The sequence below is a fragment of the Gracilinanus agilis genome, chromosome 2 (assembly GCF_016433145.1).
Source record: "Gracilinanus agilis isolate LMUSP501 chromosome 2, AgileGrace, whole genome shotgun sequence".
NCBI lineage: Eukaryota > Metazoa > Chordata > Mammalia > Didelphimorphia > Didelphidae > Gracilinanus > Gracilinanus agilis.
This window is the reverse complement of record NC_058131.1, coordinates 704,699,059-704,722,689: the sequence shown is the minus strand read 5'-3', so window position 1 is coordinate 704,722,689 and position 23,631 is coordinate 704,699,059.

Genomic DNA, 23,631 nt, shown 5'->3' with positions numbered 1-23,631 from the left:
ATGAAATAGCCTCTTTGCCTTGGGCTCTGTCTCATTTTTTGATGCTTATTATATTTTCCTGCAAATTTCTAGCCCATCCCGTATGGTAAGAAGCCCCCATTAGATACTGAGCTATGGAAATTATCTGAAGCTGCAGAAATCTGTCCACATGATCCCTCCTCTCCCAGCTACCTTTTTGTATGGTTAAATTGGCCCATTACCTTCACACTCCTGGGAAGGCATGTGGATTTTTAGTAACAACATTCCATTTTAAGCTCATACCCCAGTTATTATCCACTCTAACCAGAGTCTCTTTTCAACATTATTTATTTGTGAGGGGAAAACAGGCTCCCATTTTTATGTCTAGCCTGTTTATGTTTCCTCCCTAGGTAAATTATCTCCCGGTTTCTATGTTAAACCTCATCTCATTATACCTGCCCATCTCCCCAAGCCTGTCACTCAGTAATTCAGGGATCTCAGCTGTTTACCTTTTCTGTTTTAGAATTAGCTGCACATCTGATTCAGGTTGGCATCTAAAGCACCCGATGCCTCACGGAGGTAGGAAATGAAGGGGAAGCATAGATTCCTCAGACCGGCCTGGGTGGGAGCTGCTCCTCCCCAAATACTGAGGGTATGTCAGGGATTGATGTTTCCAATCTGCCAGATTTTACTAAAAAAAAGAGTAAAAAATAAAGAAAATTGGAAGCAATTAGGGTAGGGTGCCATTATTATACATGGCATATTTTTTTTCCAAGTCTAATTTTAAGTGTTAAGTCAAAAGTCCCACTGAAAGGAATCTGTGTAAATGTAATCATTGTCTTGTAAATTGTTGGGGGGGGGCAGTAAGAGATTAAATGACTTATCCAGGGTCACAACTAATATGCATATGTTTATACATACAGACACATATATGTGTATGTTTAGTTCATATTACCAATATCCCAAGTCCCTGAGATTGGGGTAATATGAGCTGACTCCAGTCTTGGGGATAGATATAAATCATCACTCTATTTTTGCCTCTAGTTACCCTCAGAGAAGTATAACTGGTGCTTAGATATCTTCAGATGTGGGTAAATAGGAACCTGAACTCCCATATTATCAAATGAGATAATATGGGTAAGCACTTAGTAAGACTGGCACATGATAAGTGCTTAATAATTGCATTTCCCCTTTTACCTTTCTTTCTCCTCCATATAAGTATCCAAGGAAACAAATGTATTTCTTGGCCATTGTCTATACAGGTTATCTTTTATATCCCTCTAGAAATAGCACATGAAATTCAAAGATGTAATAAGAGTCCATATATGCTATTAAAGGGATTCACGATATCTCATAAGAAGGGCAATTCTCTTCCATCTTCACTGATATCTGCCAGTCAGGAAATCCCAGAGCCTCGATGAGTTTTGATTCCCCTCAGAAGGGAAGTGAATTTGGGGCTCTCAGCAGGGCAGTCCACCATGTATTTCAGTTAGTTCTTTCCATTAGAATGGAGGTAGGTATTCTCTCTCTTCTCAGAAACTGTTCATAGCACCACCCTGTGTTTTGAGCTTCCCTTGAAAGGGAAATGTACTTCGTGGCTAGGACATAAGTAATTTTCTATCCAACAAGAGACCCACAAAAATAATCTAATTTATTTTCTTTCTCTGAGTATTTGGATTTATTGGAGGGAAAATACATTTAGAACCAGAGAACAGGTAACCCCTATTCTATCGGACCAACACACATACTTAATAATTCATTTTAAATAAGATAGCGCAGAATACAAGTCTCTTGCTCCTACATATTTTGGCTTTAGTCTCCTGACGTTCCTCTGTGTGTGAAAGAACTTCTTTTGCCAAAAGTTATGCCATGTAAGGGCTCTTCCCTTCCCTGGCCAGAAGACTAGAGCAGTGATGAGCAAACTACTACCTGTGGGCCAGATGCGGCCCCCTGAAATGTTCTATCTGGCCACAGGACATTATTGCTAATCTGACAAACACAATGAGTAGGATACAATACAATGAAACTTGGAAAGAGTTGCCTTAGAAACAGATTGACAGATGAACATTTCCTTTCCTTTGGCCCCCTCTTTAAAACGTTTGCCCATCACTGGACTAGAGTTTGGCATTTCTCAAGTCTTCACGTTCAGATCATATGGATGAGGTCTCTTCCTCAGTCATGTACCTTTAAATAGAAAGCTCTTTCAGGGACTGCTTTTGACTTTCTTTGTGTCTCCAGCTCTTTGTACGGTGCTTAATACATATTGGGTGCTTAATAAATGTTTGTCAACTTAACTTGACTCTTTAAATTCCTGGCTACCTTAGCTACTTCTCTCTCTTATACTAAGAAACTCAAACTCAAGAATCTCCTTTCTGATGTCAATGCCCATATGTTTCTGAATGCCTTTGACTGTTTCCCTTTGATTGGTTCCACGTTCACTACGATGCCCTCCTTCTAACTTCTTCACTTGTCTGAGAGACCAGAGGCAATGCTTGGCCACAAGTCCCTCTTGATGGCCATCTCCAACTGTAGTGAGCAAAGGAGGCAATGTTTTAGGAAACAGAGGTTGATCTCAGCATATAGATTTATTAAGCAAAGCATGTCAATTGCCTAACAAATTGAAACCCTGCCCCTTCCTCATTAAATAAGAATAATGTAATAAGACAAATTCATTAAAAGGAAACAATACAATGTTAAGTAATATGATTTCTAATTGGATGCAACATGAGGGAGTTACTAAGTCATTAAGGGGAGAATGAACATGACAATTCCTTAAATTCAAGAAAAGAGTTTTCCTACTTCTCCACAAGTATCTGTACACATTGAAGGGAAGGTGGAAACAATAATTGATTGATCTGTATGTGGCTGGTGTTCAGATAAGACATATGGGTTGCTTGAGATGTACAATTGTGAGAAAACCCTCTACATCACTCTTAGGATGTGAGCATGTTTCTGCTCAATATAATCTAGGTCCTTGGTTGAGTCTCTAAATAGCAGGCTTACAAAAATGAGTAGTCCAGTTTCCTAGCCATGCAGGGCTTGCTTCAAACAATGCTCTTAATTCCCACAATTGAATAAACTTTCCTTACGAGATGGAATTTGGACTAGGACCATAATGGAATAGAAACAAAACTGAGCTAGCTTCAGAATTGGGTCTCATGTCAGTATGGTTCGCTCAGTTCCCACAATTAACCCCTTGCTGTCTTAATCCCCTCAATTCCCTCAGTTTTCTTAAAAATTAGATCAGTACCTCTAGATAGAAAACGTAGCTTTTTACAAACCAATAACCTTAAGAACCATTCCTTCGAAGATTCGTGAAGATATTAATAGAAGAAAGAGTTGCTTTGCCTCGAGATTAATTTATTCCTATGATTTTTCACAATTACTTTCTTTACTTCTCTTTCTATGTTTCTTTTCCTTTGCTTTTTTGTCTGACTTTCAATCCCTTGCTTTGATGTATATCAGAAGCTACCAGGCAACGTTGGGACTGGAACAAATGGTATGATCTGGCTAACAGAGAATTCACCCATTAGACATCTCTTAAAAGTTTTCATTGTAATTTTAAAACTCACTTTCTAATGACATCCTTATATGAACAATTCAAAGAGCAGAAGATTCAGAATTTGGAGAATAAGACTCAAATGCTGGCTTTACTGCTACTTGTCTATATCTTCATCCAAGATACAGATAAAATTCAACCCAAGGTCAAGGGCGAGTGGCTGAGAGCATGACCATCCAGTTCATAATTGTTCCATTATTATTCCTTAAGTATTGTCATTCAATAAATCCCCAATACACATAATACACAATGAATGATCTTATATCTCTTTACCTTTTACAGTAGAATGTAAGATCCTTAATGTAAAAAAAATGGGCATTACTGTTTATTCTAAGTGCCACCTGAATTTCCTGCCATATAAAGCATGATGTGAGACTATCTTGCCCAACATCTTACAAGAAGGAAAGAACAAAGTTGAGAAGCACACTCAGGACTCTTTTCCTAAATTATGCTATGTCCAGGATGCTGAAGCTACTGCAATATATGCTAAAGGAAGATGAATGGAAAGCAGGGATATTTATTTAATGAAGAGAAGTTTCAGAGAATTGAAGAGTCTGAGAGAATGAGAGTTGTCTCTATGTACTTGAGGGATCATCACAGAAATATTACACTTATTCTATTTGACTCCATATGAAATAACTAAGAATGACAGGAAGAGGTTGTTGTTGTTTAGTTGAACTCTTCCTGACCCATTTTGGAGTTTTCTTGGCAAAGATACTGGAGTGTTTTTTCTATTTTCTTCTGTAGTTCATTTTATAAATGAGGAAACTGAGGCAAAAAGGGTTGTTACGTTGCCCCAGGGTCATACATGTATTAAGTATCTAAATTAGTACTTCAATTCAGGTCTTCTTGACTTATGACCTGGCATCTTATCCACTGAGGAAGTTAGAGAAACCAATTTTGCCTTAACCTAATTGCAGAATTTTATGATCATTAGATCTGAGCAAAAGTGGACTGGACTATTTCAATGGGGAATGAGTTCCTTTTCTCTTGGAGGTCTTAAAGGAGAAGCCGGACAGCTACTTTTTGAATAAACAATATCTAAGTGATCTGACTCAATTCTGAGATGTTATACAGTTATTTCTCTCTCAGTCTCTTTTTCTTCATCTGTAGAATGCAATTTATTGTCTGCAGCAGAGAATCTCTACGGTCCCTTCCAGCTCTAAATTTGGCAATAAGTTTATATAGGTTTATAATTCTTATGACAGCTTCACCTCCTCTTCATCTATTTGTCCACCTTTTCCTACTGCTCTCTCTGGGCAAATATGTTGTTTCCCAATAAAAACTGAATCCTTTGCAAACCAGACATAAGGAGATTGAAACCTGAGGATGAATATTCTAAAATTCTTTCGAGGGCTCCTTGTCTTATTATTGTGGATGGATTCTAATAGAGTTTTAAAAGCTCTGAACATATGTGCATGTACACGAATATGCAAACAAATGCCATTTTTAATTTACAGAGAAAGCCACACACTTCAAGCCACCTTGGGAGTAGACTAAATAATTTTAAAGCTATCCAAAATCATTTATAAATACTTACCATATTTGCAGGTTTCTATATTGGCTCCATGCTCCTCCATAAAGACTTTGTTACACTTTTAAACTCTTATTATTTAGGTCATAACTATGATGCATATGATCTACAAATGGTATTTTAAAAAACCAATATATCAATATTTAAGATAAGTGTGTAGAATTATCATAATCCATTTCTACTCTTTTTTAGATACTGAAATGATTCTGGGACTTCTGTAGGTCTTCTGTGGAATGTTTACAAGCAGATACATATAGAGCAATTTTGTGAGCCATTATAGTGGTTACAGAGTGACTATGAAGTTAGGAAGACCTGAGGTCAAGACCCCCTTCTGTACATATTAGCTGTGTATCCCTAAAGAAATCACTTAGCCTCTTAGTGTCCCAGGCAACATTCCAACATTGTAAATTGCTGAGTACAGTTATTGTTAGTCCTTCCTTTTCCAAGAAAACCAAAGGCATCATCATGTCAGGGTGCAGGTATTGTGTATTCAGCTGGGGCTGATCAGTCCAATATGAATTTGGAAGATGCAACCACAGATCAGTCAAAAGTAGTCCATTAGAACAATTATAGTGGCGGTGGCTCTGGGTTTGGGCAGTTCATGTTTCCTTTTCACTTCTACAGTTCTGCTTTGCTCATGGAGCACATTGATTTCTTTAATACCAATACATCATAACAGATGGGCCTGTCCCAGTGTTTCTCATGTCTCACATGATGTTGAGGGTATCCTTACATGCTTCTGCTGGCAACCAGGTGAATGCTTCCCTTATGTGAGTTCTCTGTAAAGTATTCTTTGAGTAAATATGCATTTAGCAATTGGACTTTGTGGCTAACCTCTGCACTCTCTCCAATTAAGTTTGAATGCTTAGCAGTTCAGCTTTCAAGAGGACCTGAGTGTCTGGGACCTTATCCTGCCAGGCAATCTTCAGGATATTCCTGAGATCACACAAGTGGAAGTTGTTAGTTTGCTGGCCTGCTCAGATTCACAGGCATACAGCAGTGTGATCTGCACACCAGCTCCATAGACCTTCAGTTGATACCTCTTTTCTCCCACACTTTCTTTGAAGTCTCCCAAACACTGAACTAGCTCTTTCAAGACCTGAATCAATCTCACTATCTGTGTGGACATCCCTGGAGAGTATACTGCCAAAGTAAGTGGACTTACCTACAGCATTCACTATTTTTCCATTTGCCAAGACAAATGATTCCATGTCTAGATTCTGTGGCACTGGCTGATGGAGAACTTCTGTTTCATAGGTGTTGATCGTCAGGCCAAAATTAGCACAGGTAACAGAGGATCCATCCAAACTCTGTTGTATCTCAGTCTCAGGGGCACCATTGAGTGTGCAATCATCTAAACAAAAAGCTGAATAGCAACTCCTTCTCTATTTTGTTCTTGGCTTGTAGCCTTTTCAAGTTAAATAATTTACCATCCATGTGGAAGCTAACCATGATCCTATTTTCATCCTTGTTCAAGGCATCTAACAACACTGAGGAAAACATGTTGAAGAGCATGGGAACAAGCATATAACCCATTAGTTATTGCAAATGCACAAAAAAGTCATCCTTTAGCCAGAACCCATGCCAGCATGAAACTTCTAAGGAACTTCTTTGGGCAACTGAATTTCATTGTCTTTCATAGGCCCTTGAGATTAATAGCATTAAAGACCTTGTTCTACTAGTGTTAAGTAGAGATCTCTGTTCTCTGTAAGGAGAGTGAGTTTCTTATGGAAAGCTACTTAAATCCTGTTAAGAGTAATCTTTAAGGGGTGGGGAAGTTAGGTGGCTCATTGGATTAAGATCCAGGCCCAGAGACAGGAGGTCCTGGGTTCAAATCTGACCTTAGACACTTCCTAGCTGTTTGACCCTGGGCAAGTCACTTAACATCCATTACCTATCCCTTACCACTCTTCTCCTTAGAAACAAATACATAGAATTGATGCTGGAGCAGAAGGTAAGAGGTTTTAAAATAAGTAATGTTAAAATTTGCTAATTATTTTACATAGATTATCTCATCCTACCAATATGAATTCTCAGTCTACTAATATGTTTATAGTCCCATCCATAATATGTTTATAGTCCCATCCATATATTTTCTTATAGAGGGTCTACTCAATCTGATGGACACCTTCTTCTTTATCATCAAATATTTTATGGTTTTCAGTATAATGCTCATTCTAGCTATATTTGCTATCTCTCAATCTTTTCTGATCATGTGTTTTACATGTAAAGTTTTCAATCTCAGTTTTTTAAAATACAAATTTTTGGGATTCTGAGAAGATGGTGGCTTAGACATAGCAAAAGTCCAGACCTTTGCAAACCCTTCCATACCAATAAAAAACAAAGTGGTTTGAGGGGACAGAAGACCAAATCAAACAAAAGGACCGAGCTGGAGGATCCTCCTGCTGGATTTAACTTAAACAGTATGCAAAAAAAAAGCCTGAATTCTTGGACTCCCAGGTTCAAGGGAAACGAAAAAGGAAGATCCCAGGACCCCTCCCCCACTTACAGTGTTGAGTCTCCAGCGAGCCCTAGAATCTCTGAGTGGACAAAGGCACTAGTCCGGAGGGAGTGCCTTGCTGGCACAGCTGTGCCAGGCTCAGGGCTTTGAACACAGATGGCAGGGAGGCAGCTGGAGGAGAAGTGCAGAGAGGGTAGCCTAGTTATAGCCAAAACACTTGGTTTTTCCCTTCTTGAAGTTTTGGCCTCAAGGCACATCCAGCTCCAAAGATCAACTCTGCCTTGGTCTTATAAATAGGGCAGATAAGAAGCCTTCAGAGGTCAGGATAACACAATCTCTAATACCCATCCCCCACTGACTTGCTGATTAAGCTCCAAGGGGAAGGTTGCAACCACTAGAGAATCCCCTGGCAACAGGGTGGGAAGTTCAACTCCCACTAGTCCCCACACCTTCACATACACCTTTGGCTTCTGCTGCCAGCTGAGGAAGATCTGACCTCAGGGCTCATTAATACCATCAGCCTAACCTAGTCAATCAGCAAAGCAGAGAAGAAGGCCCTTCATGACAGAATAGCCCAAATCTACAGATTCAGCAAATAATCAGAGGAGCAAGACTACAACCAATTACTGGGGGAGGGGGTAGGGAGGAAGAAATGAAAAATATGAGTAAACAACAGAAAAAGAAAAAAGAAATTTCAATTGACAGCTTCTATCCAGGTAATGAACAAAGAGCAAAAAGAACAGATAGGACCAAGAAACACCAAGAAAAAACACAGATATTCAGTGAATTGGACACGGTCTTTAGAAGAACTCAAAATTCAATTAAAAAAAATTAAGAGAGGCTGGAAACAATTTGGAAAAGAAAATAAGTCACCTGGAAACAGAGGCACATGAACTAAAATAAGAAAATAGTGTCTTGAAAGCCAGAATTAACCAGCTTGAAAACGAGGCAAAGAAGGTGAAAGATGACCAACAAAGAACATCAGACCAGAAGGAGAAGGATGACCAAAAAGCCGGGATGAAATTCAGTCTTTAAAAATTAGAATCTAACAACAAAAAGCAAATGACTTCACAAGGCAGCAAGAATCTATAAAACATAATCAAAAGAATGAAAAAATTGAGGAAAATATGAAACACAGCATTGACAAAACCACAGATCTTGAAAACAGATTGAGGAGAGACAATTTAAGAATTACTGGACTACCAGAAGATCATGACAAAAGGGAAAGTCTGGGTTTCATTCTACAGGTAATTATCAAAAAGAAAAAAAAAACACAAATTATTGTTTAGAATGTAGAGTAGCCTTTGTATAGCCATTATCCATCTTTTCATTGGACACAATTATTATTTTTGGGGAGACCACAGTCACACATGAAATAGGTTTTGTTTCAAGTGGAAAAAAAGCACTCTCTCAGATGAGAAGCTAAGTTGGGTGCTGGAACCCAAAGAATTGAGGTTTATAGCAACCAGGAGAAGAAAATTCACTCTGCCTTGAGACATTTTAAATTGTTCCTGTCAAAACATTAACATCAAAAGGCTCTATGTGGATTTTTGTAAATGCCCTAGATGGGCATTACTCTTTCTATCTTTGTGGAAATGACAATATTATTCATTAATTATTTTTCTCCCTACAAAAACCTGAGAAAATCAGACTCCCTTTTTCTAGGAGTTTTCTTTAGGCCTTTTGAATTTACAGTGTTGTCAGCATTTCTGTGAAAAACCTGTATTTTCAAGGATTTAAAATGACTTTAAAAAATGGAACACCAAGATGAAACTCAGGGAAACCATGGCTAATCTTGGACGTTAGACTTTTTTCTCTTTAATAAATCAAAGGAATATTCTCACTTGTCCATTTTCACATACAGAAAAAGTAATTTTTGTCAGATGGGACCAAGTCCATTGTAACCTCCGAACTGTGACTGGTAAATTGAAAATACATTTTTTAACAATTTTTGTTTATTGTGATTAAAGAGTATTTTGTGGACCTATCCAATAGAAAGGATGTTTTGAAAAATAATAATAAAATCAAAATGTTGCTCTTATTTATTGGAACTCTTCATTTCTATAAATTGGGAACATATTTTTTCCCAGAACATAGACGTGTGTGTGCGTGCGTGTGTGTGTGTGTGTGTGTGTGTGTGTGTGTGTGTGTGTGTTTGGGTGTGGTTTCAGTTTAATTCAATTCTTCAAGCATTTATTTTAAATTAAACTATGGGCCTGGCAATGTAGTAGGCAATGCAGATACAAAAACAAAAATCTAAATAATCCTTGCTCTCAGGGAAAATACATTTCATTGGGAGGGGATAATGGTACCTGCACAAATAAGGAGAAGTAACATAAAGAACTAGTAGGGGAACAGAAAAAGACCTTAAGGGTTGATTTCCAAATTGTGCTTTAAATTCAGTGGGATGAAGGTGAGGAAGGAAGATATTCCTGATCTGAGGGACAGTTTATATAAAGGCATGGAGAGGAGTAGGGAGAATCAATGTGGTTTAGAGGGAACAGATAGCAGGCCAGTATGACTGGAATGGAGGGCACAAGAAAAGAAGTAACATGTTGTATATAGGCAAGACTGGGGGGAGGGATCTTTAAATACCCAGCTAAGATTATTTATTATATATTAGAGGCAAGGAGGAATTAGTGAAGGCTTTCAAATATGGGAGAGGATGTAACATGTTTTGCTCTGAATTTTAGGAAAATAAACTGGTTAGTTGTTGTGGTAGACAGATTAGGGAAAAAGGAAATTGGAAGCAGCAACCAATTAAATGGTTATTGAAATAATCCAAATGAGAAGAATGAAGGTCTGATCTAGGAGAGTGTGTTTTTGGAGAGAAGTGAGCAAGTGCATGAAGTCTCATGGTGGAAGCATTAACAAGGCTAGGCAACCAATAAGATGTGGGAGTGAGGTTCTGAAGCTAGTTAACTGGAAAGGTAGTGGCATTCTCAAAACAGACAGGAACAGTGGGTTAGGTAGCTCAGTGGATTGAGAGCCAGATCTAGAGAGAGTAGGTCCTGAGACCAAATCCTCAGACACTTCCTAGCTGTGTGATCCTGGGCAAGTCACTTCAACCCCTTTGCTTATCCCTTACCGCTCTTATGTCTCAATACACAGAATTGACTCTCAAGATGGAAGAGAAGAATTTAAAAGGGTTTAAAAAGAGAAAGGAGATTGGAGGAGAGGAGGTTTTTCTCTGGGAAAAGAATAAACTCTATTTTGAACTTAATAAGTTTAAGATGGCCAAGTGGTGTTATACAGTAGGTAAATAGTAATTTGAGACTGGATTTCAAGAGATCGATGATGTCTCAAGATATTAATATTAGGATCATTTACATAGAGATAATTGAGCTTATGGAAGCTGATATATGTTTATGTCTGGAAGATAGGACAAAAACAAGAGAGACAGAGACAGAGAGAGAGAGAGGGAGGAAAAGACGGAGGAGAAAGCTTTGGGAGATAGTCCATATTGTTGGGCAAGAATGACAATAAAGCAAAAGAAACTGAAAAATAATAGCCAAATAGATAGGAGGATATCTATGATAATGTAGTGATAGAGAAAGAAAGGAAGAAGATTTCAAGGAGGAGAAGGTGATCAGCCTTGGCTGGGACAAGGAGTGACATCCTGAGATACTAATAAGTGGTATTAGCTACAGAGAGTCACTCTTAAATTATTGGCTAGTTACAGTAGCTGCACCACCGATGGGCACTATAAAAATAGACAGTCTGTTAAGAAGGGACATTTTGAGTCCCAAAGTGGGAATATTTCTCATTGCCCAGGTGCCACTTCCTCCTTGATCCCTCCCATATCCCATTTAGCAGGCTACTACTCATGTCTCCATTTGATCCCCTTCAATGCCATTCTGAAAGCTTAATATGTGTTATATTTCTTTGTGTATATTATTTGCTTACTAGATTAGAAACTCCTAGAGGGGAGGAACATTTCATTTAAAAAAAATACAACAAAAGCAAAAAACTTTGTGTTTGAATCCTTAACACTGAGCTCTGGGTCTTGAATATCAGACGTATTCTTGGGTGTCTTTTGGATTGAATTTAATGATAGCCAAGGAAGGTATTCTGGAAATTCACTTAAGTCCTTTCTTCTGAGACTATGTTCATAAATGAAGGGTAATAATGTTTCTTTCCTTCTATTCTGGATCATAGTTAAGTAGGAAGAATATAAAATCACAGAACTGAGAGTTCTAAAGAAGCCTTAAAGACCATCTGGCTCAGCTCCATCATTTTAAAGATGAGAAAATTGAAGTCTAGAGAGGGAGTGAGTGACTTACCCAAACAATGACATCTGAGATTAGTTCATCTTTTGGCATATCCTTTAAAGGCCTCCACAATCTGGCTCCTCTTACCTTTCCCTATTTTTCCATTTTAGTCACAAAGGCTTGCTAGCCATTCCCTCAACACATCCTTCCATCTTCCACCTCCATATTTTTGTATACATAATCTGTCATATTTAGAAGACAAACCCTCTTTATCTCTAATACATTACTGAATTTCTTGTAAAACCTCACTCAAATACCATCTTCTTCTGGAGACTTTCTGCACTACTCCAATTATTATTACTCTCTACCTTTTGAAATGATTTCCTATCATTTTCTGAATACTTTGCATTGATTTCTTTGAATATATGTTACTTAAAATTATGCATATAATATTATGTAAACTTATTGAAAAAAGGACTCTTTTGCTTTTGTATTGTAAACTTGATTGCTCAGAAAAATGGATTACAATTACCCTGTGTTTCCTACTCCAAATCCAGTGCTCTTTTTATTGTACTTTACTGCTTCCAGTAAACAATGTTTTTATAAGAACCAAATATAGTAATTTTTGGTGCCCTCCTTTGGAGCATGCTTGAAACCCTACTTAATATTTTAATTAATTAATTTAACAAATTAAAAGCTTGGATAGTTATATTCAGTCATGCTTATTAAATTTGTAGATTGCACAAAGTTTCAAAGAATAGCTAATGAATACATTGACAGTGAGGATCCTCAAAAGATAGATAACGCATTGAGCAAAATTCAAAATTATTTTGCTCATCACATAATACATTAGTTCACATAATCTTCTAAAGGATTTTAAGATACTGTTCCCTTCATCATTTTTATAGCATAACAATATGCCTTTACATTCATATACCACAATTTGTTCATCCATTCTCCAATTGATAGATACTTCTTTAATTTCTAGTTATTTGCCTTATTTGCTCCAAAATTACTATGGTTTCCTTTTTTTTTAATTTAGGATGAGTTGGAAGAGAGAGAAAATAGATGCTTGTTAGCTTCATTTAATCCTAATGTCTATTAAAATGAAAAAAATGCAAAATGTTGCATGCATAAATTATATATGGGTATCATGCTTAGATAGTAATGTAAATTTTTTTTAAAATCTGGGAATTTTAGTGAGCCACAATCTTATTATGAGTCAGTGATATCATGTGACAGTCAAAAAAAAAACAACAAAAAAAGTAGGAATACATTTTAGCTTCAATAAGAGAGTCATAGGCTCCAGTATATATGGAGTAATGATATTATCTCATGAGACCATATTTGCAGTATTATGTCATAGTTTATATTGTGGATGGTATTAAGGTAGAAAATGACCAAAAAGGGGACTTGAATATATGCCATTTTTGAATTAGTTGAAGAAACTGATGATATTTAGTTTGAAGAGAGGGGATGTGTGATAACTTTCAAGTACCTGAAAGTGTTAATTGGAGAATGAGTTAAACTTGTTCTGTTTAGCCACAGAGGGCTGAACCAGGGGAAATGGAGAAAAAGTAAGTTTGCTAAGAAGTAAATGCAGGCTCGAAGTCAGGTAGGTGGCTCACTGGATTGAGAGACTAGCCTAGGAACAGGAGGTCCAGGGTTCAAATCAACCTCAAACACTCTCTAGCTATGTGACCCTGGTCAAGTCATATTTGCCTAGCCCTTCCCATTCTTCTGCCATGTAACCAATTCACAGTATTGATTTTAATATTGAAGATGAGGGTTTCAAAAGCAAAAAGAATTAAATGTAAACTCGAGACAAAAAAAAACCTAACAATTAAAACTACACTCTCACCACCCTCTCAATTGTTGCATTGCCATTCTTTGAGTAGAAGTGGGATGGGCATTTGCCAATTCTTCTGTAGTTGACATTTGAAAAAAATATAAATTGAACTGGATGGCCCCTGAGATCTCTTCCAACTGTCAAACTTGGTAAAATTCTTTGATTCTAGTCAAGAGAAAAATTAATTGAAATTATGAATAATTCTACTATGAAGCAACCAAAACTGCCTTATATAAGGTGCTAAAAATTACATGTTTTCTGTAGAAGGGTCTTTCTATCATTCACCTGCGAAAATATAGTGTTTGTGAGTTTCATGTTTTAACAAAAAAAAAAGGAAAAGAGAATTCTTTAAATCAATACAAGAATTTGTATATCATCTTCACATAAAAATGTAATTTATGAATAAAATCAAAGTAAAATAAACTAGTCAAAAGTTTTTTAAAATGTAACAATCATTTTATCATTTCTGTTGAAAGTTTAGCATTGAAAGAATAAATTTTGGTGACGCTGAATATATTCTTCCTTTCTTCTGCTTCCATTCCCTCTTTCCTTTTTTCCCCTCCTCTCCATATTTATCTGCATGGAATGCTAGAGTTTTCATAGAACCATAGGATCATAGATCTAGATCAAGAAAAGATCTTAGGACACATGTTGCTCAACTCCCTTGCGGTAATGTCAAGCATTGGAAGAATATTATCTTTGGGTTCAGATAAACACTTATTATTTCTGTGATCCTGAACCTGGGCTTCAATGTCTTCATCTGTAAATTGAAGAAGCTGGACTAAATGCCCTGGAAATTGCCTTCTGGATCTATATCTATGATCCATTATTTTGATGAAAAAGTGGGGACCTATGGAGGCAAAGTGGCTTGCCCATAGTCATCAAACAATTATGGATAAAGGCAATAATGCAAACATAAGTCTCCTGACTCCAAAGAAAGTTCTCATTCTCTGCTGCCTACTTTTAGAAAGCCTATCGGATATATTACCATGTTTGATCCTCAGAGCAACCATGGGCAGTAGGCAGGGCTAGCACTAGATTTCTCATTTAAGATGAAGAAGCTGAAACTAGTGTGTGTGTGTGTGTGTGTGTGTGTGTGTGTGTGTGTGTGTGTGTGTGTGTGTGTGTGTGTTTGGAGAAGAGTTAAGCACTAAGATTTCCTCTTCCTATCACACAGTATACACATTTGAAGACCTTTGAACCTTGTGTCAAAAAGCCTTCCTGGTCTAGGAAGGAGATACTGTTAAAGCTATTTCTGCCTCCTCCTGCAGAAATGGGTTGCACTGCCAGCATTAAGGGATTTGAATGATTAAGGGATTTGAAATGGAAAGAGAATTCCTGCTTCTGTTTCATAGAAATGCTTTTGAAAGTACCTGAATGTGTCTCTAGATGTAGCTGTGGGGGCATTTTTATGACATCCGAAATATGCTGAACTCTTAATAAGCCTGCTAGCATGCTTTTATAGAATCTTCTCCTGTACACAATAGCACTGCTTCTGAACTTTCATGATGTTTGAATAATGAAAAAGGTGGTTTAGCTTTAAAAAATAGAGAACCAATACCTCCCTGAAGATTCACGGCTCCAAAATTTGAGAGAAAAGCAAAAGAAAATTCCCACAGAACTATCGCTTGCTTTGCCTCTTTACCTGGCTTTGCTGTTTCAATCCCCGACTTCTTATCATGAACAAGAATCATTAGGGCACAGGACAAGTAGGTGTCTCAGGGAATAGAGAGCCAGGCTTGGAGATGAGAGATTCTGGATTCAAGTGTCTAGCCTCAGGCACTCCCTAGTGACTCTGGGCAAGTCACCCAACCCCAATTGACTACCTCTTACTGCTCCTTCTGTCTTAGAACTGAAACTTGGGAATTTCTGAATGAAATTCTGGGACAGAAAGTAAGGGTTTATATAAAAAAGAAACATCAGGTGTAATGTAGAGGAGATGGCAGTATGGAGAACTTTGGGTGAGACTTGACCCTGTACTTTGCAGGAATTCCATACTGCCATCTCCTTTACATTCCACGGGGCATAAGGATGGAGAGCACTGGATTTGGATGACATAGGTTCAAATCCTAATGAGGATATTTCATTGCTATGTCATCATTTTCAGCCTTTTCAATTGTAAAAGGATGAGAATAATAACTATAGGGTGGAGCTTCCAAGATGGTAGTAAATCTGACATGGGATCATGGCTGCAAAGTGACTTGCCCACCTGCAATGCTAGTTTTTATTATTAATTTTTTTATTATTAAATAACAAAATCTTTCCATGCAAAGTTCAGTAGAGAATTAGGATAAATATTCATATGAAGCAAGCAATAGAAATAAATCCACCTTATTTTAATGGATATTCCCTAAGGTCTATCCTTAAGCCTCTTTCCTCCATATCTCAGCCAACTGCTGTCAATTGCATTCCCTCCTACAACTTCATCCTCTTTGAAATGACTCCCAGAACTATGACTTTAGATCTCTCCTTTTTGTCCAGAACCACACCATTATCCCCAAATGCCTACAAAGAAGATTCCTTCTGAAGGTTCAATCAACATCTCCAACCAAACATTTTTAATCAGTTAACTTCATCAGCTTTCCTCCAAAATTGTTACTTTCTCTAATTTCACTGCTATTCACAGCAACACTGATATTTACTCAGTTGTATTTAATTAAAATATTATCTTGTCATCTCTGACTTTCTGTGAAATTTTGTTGTTCCTAGGCTAAATGTTTGGCAGCTAAGTGATGCAGTGGATAGTCTTGGAGTCAATAAGATCTGAGTTTAAATCCAGCCTCAGTTATTGATTAGTTGTATGACCCTGGACAAGTAATTTAATCCTGTTTGCCTCAGTTTCCTCAACTGTAAAATGAACTGGAGAAGGAAATGGCAAATTGGTCCAATATTGTTAGCAAGAAAATCCCAAATGGGGTCATAAAGAGTCAGACTTGACTGAAATGACTGAACAACAACATAAAAGCAGAAACATAACTTTTCTTCAGAACTTATTGTCTGAGATGGAATTATCTTTCTTTCCTTTTTTTACTTTTAATAATCCTTACCTTCTGTCTTAGAATTTGTGCTAAATAAGGGCTAGGCAATTGGGGTTAAGTGATTTAACCAAGGTAACTCAGCTAAGAAGTGTCTAAGGCTGGATTTGAACTCAAGTCCTCCCAACTTCAGACCTGGTACTATATTCACTGTGCTACCCAGATGCTCTCGTGGTTAATTTTCTCACTCAAATATTTGACTTTAGTTAAAAATTTCCCAAGATATTTTTTAACTGGGCATGATCCTGGAGGACATAGGGAGCCACTTATTTATTTACTAGTTTATTAGGTGTTTGGGAAAGGTGACATGGGCAGACCCATGTATTACAAAATTCACTTTTCTGCTGGTTTATCCATTAACATTAAATCCCTTGACTTTGGTGTTTTATTTTGATCATGGAGAGACTCTCCTTCCTTCATTTCTAACACTTCTTATACCCATTTTCACTTAATTTCTACAGTTTAGAGAAGACCTTTATTATTAGACACGTGGATTATTCTATTAGCCTTTCAACAGATCTTCCATTTTTCTTTCTGCTTCTACTCTTCCCTTCCACAAACCATTCTTCTTGCTACTGTCAGACAAAAAATAAATTCTTATGCTAACATCTGGCCATGGAAACTGTCTTTTCAAAAATCCCCAATGTCTTCTTATTGCCTTTGAAATAAAGTTCAAGTTCCTTGCTTGACAGCCAATACTTTCCATGATCTGGATCCTTCATGCCTTTATTACTTTAGCACATTATAACCTTTTCCTACCAAGCCAGTCTAGATATTCCTATGATTTGTCATCTTTGGGTCTTTCTTCACATCATTGCCTGTGTCTAGAACATCAGTTAATAGGCATTTATTATGTAATGACTAGATAACAGGCATTGGGATAACAAAGGCAGGAATCAAATAACCCTTGCCCTCAAAGAGCTTAAATTATTTAGAGGGAGACAAAATGTATACATAGAAGTCAAGAATATTTATAATAAAAGCTATATTCGATGTATGTATACACATATGTGCTTATGTAACACGTTTCCTTCCAGGTTTCTACATTCCTATAACAAGACATTTCCTGACCTTTCCCCAGTTGCTAAAGCCCCATCCCCCCCAAATTTCCAAACCTATATATTTTGGGTGTTTTGGGGTATGTAATATCTTTATATCTTGAAATAAATTTTGGGGGGCAGAGAAATAGTAATTAAGGAAAGACTTGTTAAATGCTTTGTGTAAGGAGAAGGAAGCCTTAAAGGAAAGCAATGTTTCTAATGGGAAGAAATAAGGAAGAAGATCATGGCAAGCATAGGAAACAGCTTGTTCAGAGCTTCAGTGGTCAGAGATGTGGCATTAGATTGACAGATTAGCAAGCAGTTCCATTTACCTGAACCATACTGCTGTGGCTGTTCATTGTAGTATTGCCTCTTCCACCAAAGACATTCCACAATCTTTCCTTGTGAAGCTAGCTTATCTGTTACCTATCTGTATGATCTTGTTAAAGGTTCTTCTATACTGTACCAAATGCACCCCTCTTTTGGCTGAAAAGCTATGAATAACCTAGCAGTGAGGACAAAAACAAGCCAGCCCTCCAAGAGGGAAGCTTATTGACTTCTCTTTGGTGCTCAGGTCACAGTAGAACTTGTGTGTCTTTCATGACATGAATGAAGCATTTGTTTGTTTGACAGATAACAGCTCATCTATCAAAGGGGGTTCTTCAGTCACACAAGAAGGTATCCAGATCCCTGCAGCTCCCCTCAGGTGAGCTCAGTGAGGGGCTATGGAAGACTGGATTAGCTGAGCTGCTGTTTGAACTTTTACAACATTCCTTTTCAAGGAAAGTAGATTGATCTCCACGGTGTATACATGAGAACGATCAATCAAGCCATCGTAGCTGGCTTTTCTCTTTACCTCTCATTCTGCCCACAATCTCCACATCATTTCCAACAACTGTTGATCAGAGGGAAGCTTTTATAGGTCTAAAGTTCATGAATGGACATGGCGTTTGAAGTGAATGTTTGCAAGCAAAATGGCAAGATGGTGGGAGAGTGAAATTCCACTTCTGGGGGAAGAATCCAACATCATCTGATTCTATTTCAATGGGTTTCCTTTTGATAAAGCATCCCGTGACTTATTTTTTTCACAACTTAAATGATATAGATTTTACTGAGTTGTTCTGAAAACCTGATAGAAGGAACTCTTGCTCAGTTAAAGAGTTAATTAAATGAACTTGAATCCGATTAATCAATTAAACAATAATATAATGAAGATTTTTCAGGTGTCCCAGGTAGGCACTCTTTGTGCTGGTCATGGAGGATTCAAAGACACAAATAGCAGTTCCTGTCCTCCAGCAGCATGAATTCAATTGGAGGATACAACATGAAGAGTAGGGAAAATATAAACATATACAAAAAAAATTCAAGGTGATTTGGGGGAAGAAAGGAATATTAGCTGATGGTGGGATCAGGAAATCCTTCATGTTGGAGGTGATACTTGGATGAAGGTGACAAAAGAATGCCTTCTAGATATAGGGAACAGTCTAGGCATAGGCAAAGAAATGAGAGATGAAGTATTAGTTTTGCAAAAGAGCAGGAGGGACAAAGAGTGGCTGGATCAAAGAGTGAGATGCAGAATAATATCAAATCATGACAGCATGTCATTTTATGATTCTAGAATTCTTATCCTTCTCATATTTACCACCAATACTTCTTAAGTCTCTTCAAAGCCCAGCTCACATGCCACTTTCTGCATGAATCATTTTCTGATCCTCCCCCTCAGTTGTTACTATATCTTAAATTATTGCTTTATATCTACTTTTTCAGGGATAGGGGTTGGACCTGTAACTTACTGATATAGGGAAGCCCCAGACAAGGAGATATCTTTCGCTCTGTAGGTTAGTTTTAGGGTCTTTGAGAGATGCCTGTAGGACAAAAAGGTTAACTGGCTTTTTTTTTACATTTTTAAACCCTTAAGTTCTGTGTATTAGCTCCTAGGTGGAAGAGTGGTAAAGGTGGGTAATGGGGGTCAAGTGACTTGCCCAGGATCACACAGCTGGGAAGTGTCTGAGACCGGATTTGAACCTAGGACTTCCCATCTCTAGGCCTGACTCTCAATCCACTGAGCTACCCAGCTGCCCCAGGTTAACTGGCTTTTGCAGAGTCAAACAACCAGTATAGAGCAGAAAGAGAAGTAAAGCTGGATCTTGATCATTTTAAAGTCAACTCTTCTAACATTGTAACTTGACTTAAATATATTTTGTATTTACTAAGTGTGCATATTATTCATTCCAATAGAAGGGAAACTCCTTGAAGGCAGGAACCATTTTTGTTTTTTATCTCTACATCCCTGGTGCTGAACATGGTACTTGGCAGACAGCTCATCATTAGTGTTAGTTGAATTGAGTTGCATTTTCTCCCAGTTTCAAGTGAATTTCTTCTCTTTATTATTGACATTTATGGAAACATTCTCTTCTTACCATCTTTAATCCCGCTCCCATAACATAAATAGAATTTGGGCTTTAAGACTCCAGGAACACATCTGTAGGGACAGGGGATGGGAGCAGTCCTGATGCTTTTCTTGATTGAAGTCACAGGTAATACCATAGTTCTGCTCATTTGTAATTTTCCTTTGATGTATTGAAATGAGTTTTTGGCAGTCTGGGTCAATTAAGAATATAATTTACAGATTTATCTCAAATGTGCCAACTTCTTAATGTGTAATTTATTAAAAATGCACTTCAGGTGGGCTAGAGGAAAATCTACTCTGTGGGGTGAATTCCTCCCTCGACTATGTAGTATCAAATTAAGAAATTTTATTAGGGAAGTCTCTTCCTTGTATAAATTTATGAGGAATATCTTAAGTCTGAGCTGACAATAATTTATATTAAAAGGCAGATACATTATGAGGATGGCATAACACAGTAGAGCTGGAGAAAAAAAATAACAAAACCTGGGTTGGCTAGTTTTTCTATTGCCACCCCCAGCTCTGATGCTTCTCAGCTATGTGATCATCAGCAAGTCAATGAATTTCTGAGCCTCAGTCTCTTCTTCTGGAAAATGGGAAGAATAACACTCTCATTTTTAATGCTACAGAATGGTTTTGATGAAAACACTTTATAAACATCAGATTGCAATAGGAAAAATGATTATTACTACTTGGATTGAAACTACTAAAATAATTGTAATAATGTCACTTTCATATACAATTATTTTAATAATATTCAGTGTATACCTAACAGGGAAAAATCAGTTATTAAAATACTCCAATGGATCTGTGATCTTGGTTATGTGAGTTCTTGCCTCTAACAATACTGACTGTAACCCATCTTTGAAAAGGGAAAAACAATCAACCAAATGGGCTTTTCTCAAGTAATTCTTTTTACCCTCTGGAAAATCATCTTATCTTATGCTATTTTCAATGACTTTTTGCTTTTTTAAATTTTTTATTCATTAAAACCTTTACTTTATGTCTTAGAATCAATACTATATATTGATTCTGAGGCAAAAAAGCCGTAAGGACTAGGCAATAGGCGTTAAGTGACTTGCACAGGGTCACACAGCTTGGGAGCATCTGAGGTCAGATTTAAACCCAGAACCTCTTATCTCCAAGTCTGGTTTTCTATCCACTGAATTCCCAGATACTCCCTGCTCTTCAGCTTTTTATGATAATTTAAAACATTACAAAAGAATGGAAAAAAAAAACCACACACAAACAAACACACAAACACACACACACACACACACACACACACAAACACAACAAAAATAAAACAACAACAACAAAAAAAAAACAATGGCTCTGGAGCAAAAAGGACCTGTTTTCAATTATCTTCTATCCCTTAGTAACTATGTGATCTTTGATAAGCCAATTACACCTCCAGGACTCAGGTTCTTCTTTTGTAAAGAGGGGGTCTGGACTCAATGCCTTTTGTGGTCTCTCCAGTGCTGGACATTTAATTCTGTGACACCTCATTTGTCCTACTGATTCAGAGGTGAGCCCTTCTCAGGTTAGCACCTACTCTTTTGTTTGTTAGAAAGAAACTCTGGCACGTGGTACTTGCTATTTTCAGAATTCATATATAGTTAAAGGGAAAACGCTTCTTCCAAAAACAGAAAATATTTCATGCTCATAAGATTACCCTTCTTTTGCTATAGCACTTTCTGACTTTTCAAAAGAAGACCTGACTTGATTTTTAAAAAATTGCTAACTCTTGTTTTTGTGTCACTTTAATTTTCAAATATATCCCTCCTGCTTGTCCCACTGAGTGAGCCATCTCTTGTAACACAGAACAAAACAGAAAGGAGGGGGAAAAAAACAATTCAGGAAACTAACCAACATATCAACTAAGTCTGACAGTATACACAATATTCTTTCCACTGCAAAGAATGGAGGAGGTGTTCTGTTTGCATTCACTAGGATTCCAGGCATGTGTGACACGAAAGATCACATCTTTAATGTTCTATGAGTTGCTGCTCTATGGGTTCAACCATAGCAATTTGAGAAAAGGAGCAGAATCTCAGGCTCTCAGAATCAGGAGAGATTTTAGACCAACTGCTGTTTTCTGGACAAAAATCTCCTTTCCAAAATGCCCTACTAATGGTCATCCTACCTCTGATGAATAAGCAATGTCAAAAACAAGAGCAATGAATACTTTTAATTATTTCCTACAATTTGTGACAGGTACATTTCCAGCATGGTCAGGGTTTACGAGGACAATAAACAAAACAGTCCCTGCCCCCATGGAGCTTACATTATTAGTAGTTTTTCTTTGCCAACATTTCCCAAAATATAAATAGTATAAGTAGGTCTCTACTTATAGATGTATTTATAAGTATTTAAGTATATTATTATATTATATTATTATATATTATATTATATAAGTATATTATATTATATTTAAGTAGATTACCTTATCCCCAGAAAACCACACCTTATAACAAAAAAGAAAAAAGAAAACAATTCAACAAAACTAACTAATTTATTCAAAAGTGTGACATTGTAAATGATGTGTCACAGATATAGTCTCCCTCTTTTTCAGGTTTTCTCAAGTAGGTTTTCTTATTTGTGACATTTATTCTATACTTGGGATTTGATTTGATCTTGCTCAGTTTTTATTTTAACTTGACTTTCCACCATCTTATTTTTAATAACATTAACCAGTACTCAGCCATTTGAAAGAATAAGCTTTAATTTTATTCATTAGTTTTCAGCCTTCTTGGATTTTAGTTTATCCATTTCTCTTCTAATTTTTGAAATTTCCTCTTTTGTATTTATTTGTTAGTTTTCCAATCTTTGAATTACAATTTTAATTCTTTTAACTTCTCTTTTTTCTATTTTATTTCTGTATATTTTCCAAAGATGTAATTCTTTTTCTGAGGATGACTTTATCTGGATACCAGAAATCTTGGTTCACTGTTTTACTATTATTGTTGCATTTCACAGTTGTTAATTGCTTCTACAATTTGTTCTTTGAACCACTCATTGTTCATGATGTTTTCTTTAGAGGTCCTTTTTTACCTGTGACTAGTTTGTCAAGGTATTTACTTTCTGTAGGGGAATGAGACATGTACACAAATACATAAATACAAAATAATACAATAAAATTTCAAATAATTTCCCTGTGATTACACCCTAACACAATCTAATTTTAAGTAGGAGAGAATGTTAACAACTAGAAAGCAAGTTCAAGAAAGGTCTCCTTTTTGAGTAAGCACCTGAGTGGTACCTTGAAGGAAACTAGGGGTTTATTGAGATAGAGCAAAGGATGTAATGCATTTCAGTAATGGGAAACTACTTGCATAAAGGTCAAAGATGGAAAATTGAGTGCCATGTGCAAGGAAGAGCTAGTAGGCTCCTTCCATCAAAATGGAAAGCACTGAATGGCAGTCATCTGAAACAATATGGGAAAAACAGATGGAATTTTGACTGTGGAAGACTTAAAATGTTAAGTATGCAGGTAGTCAACAAGCATTTATTAAGCACATACCATGTGTCAAGCATTGTGCTAAGTTTTGGGGATATAAATACTAACAAAAATAAA